The following is a 10,763-nucleotide window of genomic DNA, read 5'->3' on the forward strand; positions in this document are numbered from 1 at the left end:
CGCACCCGCCACAACTATTTTGAAAAAGTAGTTGTGGCAGGTGACTTGTCCTGCCCACCACTAATTTGGGTTCACCTATAAGCCCTTTCCCAATGGTGTCAGCATGCGCGCCAGCGCAGACGCAATTCCGGCCGAGCTCCTCCTCGACATCTTCACACGCCTGCAGAGCGATATTGGAAGATGTTTTCGGCTAGTCAACGATTCTTGCTTGGATATTTCGCCGCGGGAACCTAGACCGCCCTGGATGCACTGTGGTCCTGCGGTTGACACATCATCTCTTTACCGAGATGCGTACATATTTCTCAAAACTCTCGAAACAAATGTATCGTTGTCATCATCGTTGTCGCCATGATCATCCTCTCATTGCATTGCAGAGTGACACTGGAAAATGTTCTCGGTCAGTTGGGGCAACACAATACATTCTTTCATTTTATCTTTCGGAGGCGCAACCGATGACAAGATGTCTTCTTAAATTTGTCCTACAAATAGAGATTGTCTCATTTCCTGTATTTTGCATCTCAGTCCTCCGTTTCTCTTTTTTCTGGAGAAAATAAAGCGGCGCTAAAAATGTCTAATTAAATATCTGATGCAAGGGTGATCAAAGTCAAGTCTGGACTTGCCCGTCCATCTACTTATAAATATCTGATGCAAGGAACAGGTGTTATGATCACGTCCTAACATGTAAAGATTCCAGACAGAGATGCATCCAAGAAAGAGGTGGCATGTATAAGCATGATATGATATCCACAAAGGTAAAACTAACTGGCCAGTGACAACTGGCAGCCTTTCAGTCAAAGAGCAAAAAACATAGGTATACTTGCCTAGATAATAAGTTCATGTATAATGCAATGTTTTATCCCTTTCGGGCTTGTTGTATTGTTGCCTCTCTAATTCTTATTTGTGGACCTTCGTTCTCGGTTGGCTTTGTATTGTGGTTGTGACTTTATCATCTATATAAAGCGGGGCGTTGATGCTTTTTCAGTAATGCAATGCTTTAAGAAGGATATTCAGAAAATAAATAAATCAATTAACTTTTTTAAGCACTAGTGTTTTTAATAGATTATGGGTGCATAATTAGGCACCTCTGTTGTAGAAATAATCCGTGGTGCTTGAGAATAAGTAACTTAACTTTACAAGCACCTCCATAAACACTCTGCTTTGTAGATTGCCTAATGCGGTATGAAAGTATTGTACCATTGGTGTTGCCACCAGCTGAGGCATATTTCTCTACTGTTGTCCTAAGATGAGATTTTTTTGGGTGGGAATACATAAATGAGATTCTTATTTTTTTTGCGGGGACCTAAGATGAGATTCATATCTCCAAGTAAAAAATGTATCCCTGCCAAAGCTATGTGTTTCAGTGTAAGAAAGATGCGATCATATATATTTTAGTACAGACAGATATGAATCATACCTTAAGTCAAAGACTTTACCACACTAGCGAAAAAGTGGATGAGATCTTTCGCATAAAGAAAAAACAAAAACATGGATGATATAACTCAGGATAATTAAGTTCCAGCAGAATTGCGAGCGAAGAGATTAACAACTTATTTTCGCAAAAGATACAAGATCCAATAAGCCAAAAAAAAAAAGACAACCCAGGGGATTTTAAGTCACTTGGGGAACATCCATCTCCTTAGTTGTGTGTCGCCTCATTCCATTGGTGCAAGGCTCTCCTCGAATAGTCCTAACCTAGGTTTATTGGAGTCAAGAAAGCTGTCGGCAGAAGTTGGGCTGAATATGATTTCTGGTGCATCACAGTTAGGTATGTCCAGAGCAAACACCTTGCAAGTACCCGTATCGAACATGATCCTCCTCTGTCCATTGTTCCCATCATACATGCCAAGTGGAGCTATCCAGGATGACCGCAGCTGCTTCCGGTCAAATTCTGTCCAAGCCATTGGATCAATGCGACAAAGTTGCTCCCACCGCCGTTGTCGTTTCGGGTAATCCCTCATCACCCATATATGGCACGAGTAATAAAGGTGACCAATATACTTGTCGTAGACGCATAAGCACCCATCCAGCTCAGTCATCCTGACCGAAGCATGCCCCGTATTGGGCGGTGGCTCCACTGTGCCAAAGGTCTCACTGCTAAGATCGAAAGAGATTATGCGACCAAAACAAAGGAAGTGCAGACGTCCTTCGAGGAAGACACCCAGGTTCTTATCATCCACGATGCACGGAGGAGGCCTTCTGGCAGTAGGCCTCCAGTACGGTGTGCCACCGAGGATGAAGACCTCACAACAGGTGTAGCCTTCTTCGTAGGTGTTGCTGAATAGGCGCACCGCCTTGTACTCTTCACTCACCGAGCAGTAACCGAGGCCATATGTCACGTAGCGACCATAGAGACAGTTGGTCATCTTCGCCGGCTGGGCTGTGTCGGGGAGAGAAAGGGCTTCACCGGTAGATGGGTTGCAGACATGGTACCCGGTGCCGGGGCAGCTGATGATGACGAGGCCATGGAGGGGCCTGGTGAGAAGAGCCGGCCGGTGGAACTTGTGGAGCGTGAGCTTTGTGGGCAGTGGACCACCAGGCTGCCAGGCGTAGAAGTACGACGGTCCATATTCTTCTAATGTCTTGTCGTTGGCGCTGAAGAAGACCTTGAGCTGGCCCGGCCCGTTGGCTCGGCGGCGGTGGAGATCTCGGAAGGACGCCGAGGAGAGCACGTTGCACCACGAGCGCGAAAGGATGCGGAGGCGGCCAATCGACTTGGTCGGTAGGTAGGAGAAGACCTCCGTGAGGATTTCATCGGGCAAATCCGCCGTTGCCATCTCTCGCTGAATTACAGTATTGGCGATATCTATGGTCGAGTCCACAACATGTTGCCCAGGTCCAGTTCCGACGCCGAGTACTTTCCGGCGACGATAACCGTCAACGACGATGGATGAAGCATGCCGCTGCATTGGTTCTGCTCCTTGACGCTGCAATCTCATCAAGGTATTTTTTACGCTGAGATGCACCGCATCGCACGATCGTTGTGTTTTGCTTCACAATCCACGGTACAATTGACAAGCTGCTAGCTACCTAAAATAATACTACTCGATCGGTTGTTACCTAATCTTGTTCCTACTTAAGATATATATAGATGTTTACCAACCTTGGCACGTACGTACGGACATTGGGAGGTTAATTTTGTCGTACGTGTTTAACTCCAACACACACGCCAGAATCCAGACGTAGTACGCAGGTTTCTGGAGTACTTACTGTAGTATATATATATAGATGTAATAATATATCAATGACTCTAGACCAAGCCTGCCAATGCAAGTTTTTTTTTTTTGAGGGGTGCCTGCCAATGCAAGTTGGAACGTACATGGACGTGACATAACCTATCAAGCTGCAATTTTGCGAGTCCAAAGTGAAACCACAAATGGAAAAAAACATCGTAAAATTCAACCAAGGTTATCTAAACAAAATATCAGTCGTCCGGTTGGGCCTTATGGGCCAGCAGACACGTCTCAGCTTTCAATGGAATACAGATCTTCTCAGCTAGCATAGGCCTGTATATGATGCGTCTTTTTTTTTCAATAGTCCCACCTTGCTCAGTTATGATTACCGACAGTTTATATACTTTCTCAAACGATTGCCATCAGTCGCCTTGGGAAATAAACAGTGAGCTTATAAAACGGGATTAGCAAAACAGTTTGTGAATTACAATAGAGTTTATTGATTCATAAAGTGTTTGCTGACTCAGAAAATGTTCATGAATTTCAATATTTCAAAAGAAAATGCTTAAAAACCATCCGCAATATATAATAATGTTTACAATAAAATAACATTTGTAAATAGTAAAATGTCACAATTTTTAAAAATATCCCCAAATTCATAAAAATGCTCATGAATGATCAAAGGTATACCCGTGTGAATTTTGAAGAATTAACTGCCGGGGTGGATTGAAATATTATGGTATGTTTTTTTAAATACGTTTCTTGAAAATTCGGAATAATTCTTTGAATTACCAAGTTTTTTGACAACCACGATATTATTTGGAAAATGTGCACATTGCTTCGATTTGTGAATAAATTCAGAAAAAAAATTCATGCATTTCTGAACAAATTTTCAAAATCATGCGATGAGATGTCAACAAAATGTGGTCATCATAGTTGGACATTATAATTTTTTTCTCCCGTTGCAAGGCACGGGCCCTTTTGCTAGTAGAGAAAAATATCTATATCTATAGGTATGTCCGTGAACATACCTTTTTCCGAGGAAGAAATTGTGAACTACACGGGGTTTCGCTCGGGACGAATAGTACGGAAGTTGCTAAATCTGAACGATTTGCTTGATCTAGAGGCTGAATAGCGATTGGAACGGACCAAATCGATCAGGGAGCAACCAGGTCGGAGAAGAGGTCAGGCAGGAGCGGACTACATCGACGTCCGACACCCCTATCAGTAACAGGTGGCCCGACTACATCAGCGCCACCCATCTCTCCCACCCCTCCAAACATCACTCCTCATGCCCAAGCGGATCTCCCTGCCTGGATCTGCACCTAGCGCAACCTGTTACCCGCTCAACAACATGAGAATCCGGACCGGTCACCACCTGCAACTATGGGAGAGATCTAGAAGCATCCACAAGGACCGTCAGCAGACAAGCAGATGCCGAAGCACGCCCAGCCGCCGTTGCGCACGGCCCGCACATCGCCGTGAGCCGCCACCACGCCGGCGCAGCTCAACTCATGCTTCAGCCCCGAAGGCCTCCGCCAATACCTTGCGTCCACCACCGTCGGCAATAGGTACCGGAACCGGCAACACACACCACCAGAGCCTCCCGCAGCCGACCATCACCGGCCTAGATGCTGCTACCACCCGCCCAGACCCCGTCGACAAAGCCCCACTCGCTGCCAGACCTAGTCAAGATTTGGATCTGGGCGCATGAGGGCAGCTGCTGCCACCGGCATGAAGCGCACCGCCGCCACTAGAAGGACGCGACCCCACCGCCAGCTCCTTGTGAACGTTGTCGCACCCTTTGCAAGCGACGCACCTTGGCCGACGGCCTCGGCCCACGCCGAGCATCCCATACAGGGGAAGAGGGGAGGCCCCGCCGCCGCCGCCCTGGAAAGCCCGGCCAGCATGCCGAGGTGGCGGCGGGAAGTAGAGGAGTTGGAGAGCGGAGGGGAGGAGCTTTGTTGTAGAAAAATCCCACAACGCGACCTACTTTGCAACAACAAAAAACCGCACCACGACATATGTTGCAAAAGAATTCCGCAACATAAACTTTGTTGCAAATATTTCTGCAACAAGATCTCTGTTGCGAAGTAGAGGAAGACTTTAAGCCACTAGATTGTGCCACATCCAACAACCGCGAGGCGGCGGATCTTTTCAAAGATCCGCCGGCCGACGCGTAGCAGCCCCCCTTATTTATATATGTCTTTGAGGCTCCAGGATTTCAAGGAGGCATCTCAGGAATAGATAAAGTGAGCCGTTGGTCCGGTTTATCCAAATAAAGAGGAATTAAAGAGGATTTGATGGAAGGACAAACCTATATATGGTTGGATAATTAACGAGTTAATAAGGAAAGAGGAAGCCTCTGGCCCGGCAAGAGAGGGATAACGCGGAGGAAGAGATCTATATATGGTCGGCTAATTAAAATGATGCAGAAATTTCCTGCAGTACATATCTATCTATATCTATACTACTATTAAAAAAGCAAACATGAATTAGTCTAAACCCATCAAACTTAGTGTACACAAGAAAACCAGTGCCCTTGGATCTATCTCACCTAATTATATCTAAGAGCCCGCATTACTTCGATGGTCTGCCATCCAAACGAATGGATGAGATTAAACATTCTGCCAGTCTGCCACCAATCGTACGGTCCCACGCGTGCCCACTAATCCGCTCACGACGTCGTACCCCGAAACAACATCACCGTCGCAGTTGAAAAAAAACATCACGTCTCCTGACTCCACACCTCCCCCAGCCGCCACAGAACTCCTCCCTGTTCCCATCGCCGCCGCCCGCCGCCGCTCCTCCTCTCCTCTGCTACCCCCGTCGCGAGGAACCAACCTCCCGAAGCAACCGGAGCGGCAAGCGGCGGAAAAATGGAGAGATGGCGTTTGCGGCGACGGCGAAGGAGATGGGCGGGCGTCATCAAGCACGAGGAGGAGCGGCGCGTGGCTTCCTGGAAGGATCTCGAGGGCCGGGTCTTCTCCGCCACCACACGCACCGATGTCGCCGCGCTCCTCGGCGAGCCCCGCAACCAGATCCTCGCCGGTGGTGCCTCCTTCGCCAACCTCGCCGCACAGCACTCCGGCTGCTGGGGACTGAAACGTGCGTAGATGTGATTCTCCAGATCGTTTTCTTCTTCTCTCTCCCCTACCAATCCTTCTTGCTTCCCCTCTTCTTCTCTCTCCCTGCTACTTGTGTGCCGCCTCAGATCTCCATCTCGATCTGTGATGTGCTCGCTGGTGCCGTTGAAGCCGGATCCCGTGCTTCTCAAATCGGTGGGTCTTCTCTTCCCTCCCTTCTTTCTCCAATCTCCATCCCCTATCCGTTGGTAATTCTAGACGATGATGCATACTTCATGTAAATCGAATGTTGTTTGTTCAGATAGTAATGCACAAAGTTCGGCGTATGCTGTTCTCGGTTCAGTGCTAACAGATCCTGCAATGTCTCAATTTCATTTATCCTATCATCATTTGGGTCTAGCAAATTTATGTTCATGCCTACATCTATAGTAGCCCCTTCAGAGTTGTAACTTATAATGTAGACTGTTAGTGCTTATATGCTTAGTACTTATGCCTGTCATGCTGATATTCATGCAGTATGTAGGACACGATTGGAGACTCTAGAATTTGCATTCATTCAACGGTTATTATTTTTAGAACAGTGCATGTTGTGATTGATGATGGTGGAAATTGGAGGGATTCTATTTACTTATTTTTGTGAGGAGGAGTTATCTCCAAGGTTGCCAAACCTGCTGAGGTATTAAATATTGTAGATTATAAAAAAACAATGGATTTAACAAAGTGTTCTTGTTTAGGATGAGCAGGCAACACGCCCAAGTACTATAGATTATCCTATACATTTCCTTTATTAACACAAATGGCAATTCTATAATCTGTTAGGCATTACATCTCTGTTTTGTGCAGGAAACTTCAGAAATTAGGCTTTTCTTTGTAAATGGCTTCACGACACTGGGTTGGCTTCTGTTCCAGTGGTCACAGAATACTCATGGGATTTCATTTGAATGTTTATTCTTCAGATTATGCTGAACTAAATATGAGCTCAGTGTGGTGTTTGGTTTGAATGGTGAATTTTGTGCGGTGTTTCTGCAGGAGTTTTTGAATCTAAAGCAAGGGTGAGCGCCAAGGAAGGAGGCGCCGCCACGGGCGACGGTGGCGGGGTTGGCCGCTGGCGGCTGCAATAGTTAATCATTGTTGTCAACATTGGCACACAGGATTTAGTGGAAGGAAGGGTATGTCTTTCCCCACTTGTTATCCTTTCTTATAGGCTATGATGTAGTGTGATTGGTATGCAAATGTTACAGAGCTCTAAACTACCCTTTTCGCAGTAACTTAAATCATGACGTCTCCCTTTAAGTATGTTATATCCTGTGTCGTGATATTAAATATTGTTGTGATGAATTGGAAGGTAAATTTAGGTACCAAATACTCCTATCAGTCAATATTGTTTAAGGCCCAAATTTTTTATTGAACTTTTGGTCAGTTTCAAATATTTGTTCACGATATTCAGAGATTAGTATCATGCATCTGCTATCTTATTTTGCCTTTGTAATCGTAATAGATGTCTCTAGCTTCAGTATGCTGTTAGTGCACTTCCACTTCCTTCAAAATGAATTTTTTTTGTGTCCTAACACTTTAGATTTGGTGGAAAGAAGAGAGAGGCTGAACAGAAAAAAACCTTATGGAATTGAGCGCCAAAGAGGGGGGCACACACAGTTAAAATGTTGTGGTCTTAGTGACATCAAGAATCTGTCATAGTTATTAGCTTTCGCTATTCACTCGCCGATTAGCCCATGGTTCAGCATCAGCTAACACTTTTTTGTGCTCCAGTTTTGGGCCATCAGATATCCCTGAGAATCAATGGAAAGGAAGAGGAAAGGAAAATGTTGATACATGCTCTGTTGCAAGTGTTTACGTCGCGCAGGTTGGTTCAGTCTATCTTATTTGGGTACACAACAGCTTATATTTGTAAGAGAACTCAAGAACACACTTTTGTGATTTGTTGTGTAATATGTTGATAGATCTGTGGTTAGGGAGCACACTTGGATTACATGGTTTCTCCTTTCAGCCCGCTTGCTTGTTTGTTAATGTCCATCTTTTTTGAACTATCATGCAGAAACTTTAATCTATTGTGCAGAATACATTTCTTCAGAGAAACCGTTGGTCGTGTGCAGAATATATTTCTTCAAAAAATGTGTTATTGTGCAGAAACTACAATGAAGTTGTCGGGGAGAAGATCCAGTGAACTCGGCACGTGCCTTTTATTTGTTCAGTTCGCTGGAAATGGAAATACCGCCTGAAACTTTTATGCACGTGCCACCTTCGATCTTCAGTACCTTAATATGTCTTGTTAAACTCCTGCAAAGGTTATCATAAACCATAACTATCTAACATGCATTGCACTCTGACCTGATGTAGTAATTCGCAACAGCAGTGCCACGGTTCAGTTCAGCATGGGGACCAACTACCTCTACAATGTCCACTCCTACTGGTCTCTGACCTGTCAAACAAGAAGACATGGTGCAGCTAGCTGCTGAAAAGGAGATGACCGTGGTCCTCTTGACAAGAGGAGATGACGAAGACGCAGCAGACCAAACCTTTGCGTTCTCCAGTCTCATGCACAAGGAGTTTCGCAAGATGGCCAATGTTGTTAGGAACCAGGTCACTGGCAACTACTCCCTCCGTTCGGAATTACTTGTCTCGGAAACGGATGTATCTAGAACTAAAATACATCTAGATACATCCATTTCTGAGACAAGTAATTCCGAACGGAGGGAGTACTACATGGCTGACTTGACCAAACCCGCTCTTGCAAGACTTCAATTTACTGCAACCTGGTAATTTTTTTTTTTGAAAAGGAGGTTACTGCAACCTGGTAAATGATGAGTATAATGAATGATGCGCTCATTACACTGGTTGTGCGAGTAGGTTCAACATTTGTACCGCATGACTATGTTTCCAGAATTGATTGGGACATTCCCCCTTTTCTTTAGAGATGAATGGAAATTTGCACTCCCTCTATGCCATGCCTGCAAGCATGATTACTCATTATACCCATGTTCATTTTTGGTTATGTTTTTGAAACATGTTTATCATTTATGTGTGTGAACCGGTGATGTCCTTTTAAAAATACATATTGTTGTGCATCAATTTCTTCATGGTCGTGCCTTTGTCTATTTAAAAAAAATCATAATATCAATGTAAAATTTATATTCACATGACTTGTTCGTCGGCAAGGATTCGAAAAGGATTTGGTCCACAAAATTGTGATATACTTTTAAAAAATTCCCCTCGAACATTGTCAGTTTACTCATGATCGACAAATATGTTCACTAAATATTGCCTCATGTTAGCACACTATTATATTTGTGTTCATTGTTTTCTAGAATGAATGATGATTTTTTATATGATAATACGTGCGTTGCACGTGCACATTTACTAGTGATAAAGAAAGACGCACACATTTAAGAAGACATGCAAAAGTGGCATATAGAAAGAGATGGTCGGCTACAGGTATAATAAAATACCCTCGATCGATGAATGCAAAAAGAGTGGAGACCTAAAAAAATGCTTACAAAAAGCGGCCCTAAAAGCGCAACATTTGTAAAATCAAAAAATTGCGATGAAAGCCCCAATCCTCAAAGGAGGAGAGAGCCACGCCGCATGGCCCACAAGTCCAACAACACATATGTTAAGACTTTTCTTTTTTTTTGAAATCACGCTTACGTTAAGATATTTTACAAAGAACTTCAAAAAAAAAAATCCTTCTTCATGTTACAGATATTTGACATGGGTCATAAATCAAATCATCATTATGTTTTAGGCCACACTTATTGTTTTTTGAGAATTCACAGTGACTGGATTATGAATGCCCAATGCGATTTTATCCCGTTGCAATGCACGGGCCCTTTTGCTAGTATGTCTCATATAAATTAATAAATAAGTGATAAGTTGTATTGCAATATATATCTCAGGAATAGATTTTACCACACCATCAAAAGAAAGTTGACGATATCACTTTCAATAAAAAGGTTGATGACATCACCCGGGGTAATTAAACCCAACTAAAATTGCCAAGGGAAAAGAAACTGTCTGTATTTACAAAAGATACAAGAGGCACAACAAGCAAAAACGGAAAAGGATGATCGGGGGAATTAAGTCACTTGGGTAATTAACAGCGGTATCCTAAATTGCGCATCACCTCATTCGAAAGGAAACAGAGTCGTGAGGCTCTCCTCGAGTAGCCCCAACCTAGGCTCACCGTGGCCATCAAAGCTGCCAGCAATTGCCTCGTCCTCGACCGGGCAGAATAGGATCTCTAGTGCATCACCGTTAGGTACGTTCACAGCAAACACCTTGCTAGCACCCGCAGCCAACATGATCCTCCTCTGTCCATTCTCTCCATTGTACATGCCAAGTGGAGCCATCCAGGGGGACCTCAACTGCATCCGGTAAGATTTTGTCCAGGACGTCGGATCAATGCGACAAAGCTGCTCCCACCGCCGTTGTGGTTTCGCGTAATCCCTTAGCACCCATATATGGTATAGGCCTTGACGGATATTTACGTAGG

General features: G+C 44.4%; 1 long non-coding RNA gene across 2 annotated transcripts; it reads left to right on the top strand.

Moving 5' to 3' along the window:
* Window positions 1-5,925: 5,925 nt before the first annotated feature.
* LOC119321935 lies at window positions 5,926-9,157 on the top strand. Of its 2 annotated transcripts, XR_005155293.1 has the most exons (3): window positions 5,926-7,425; window positions 8,024-8,117; window positions 8,402-9,157. It is a non-coding gene; the product is annotated as an uncharacterized LOC119321935 (long non-coding RNA). The 2 variants fall into 2 exon arrangements; XR_005155292.1 differs by having other exon boundaries at window positions 8,024-9,157.
* Window positions 9,158-10,763: the final 1,606 nt, after the last annotated feature.

This window comes from Triticum dicoccoides, chromosome 6B, assembly GCF_002162155.2.
Source record: "Triticum dicoccoides isolate Atlit2015 ecotype Zavitan chromosome 6B, WEW_v2.0, whole genome shotgun sequence".
Taxonomy (NCBI): domain Eukaryota; kingdom Viridiplantae; phylum Streptophyta; class Magnoliopsida; order Poales; family Poaceae; genus Triticum; species Triticum dicoccoides.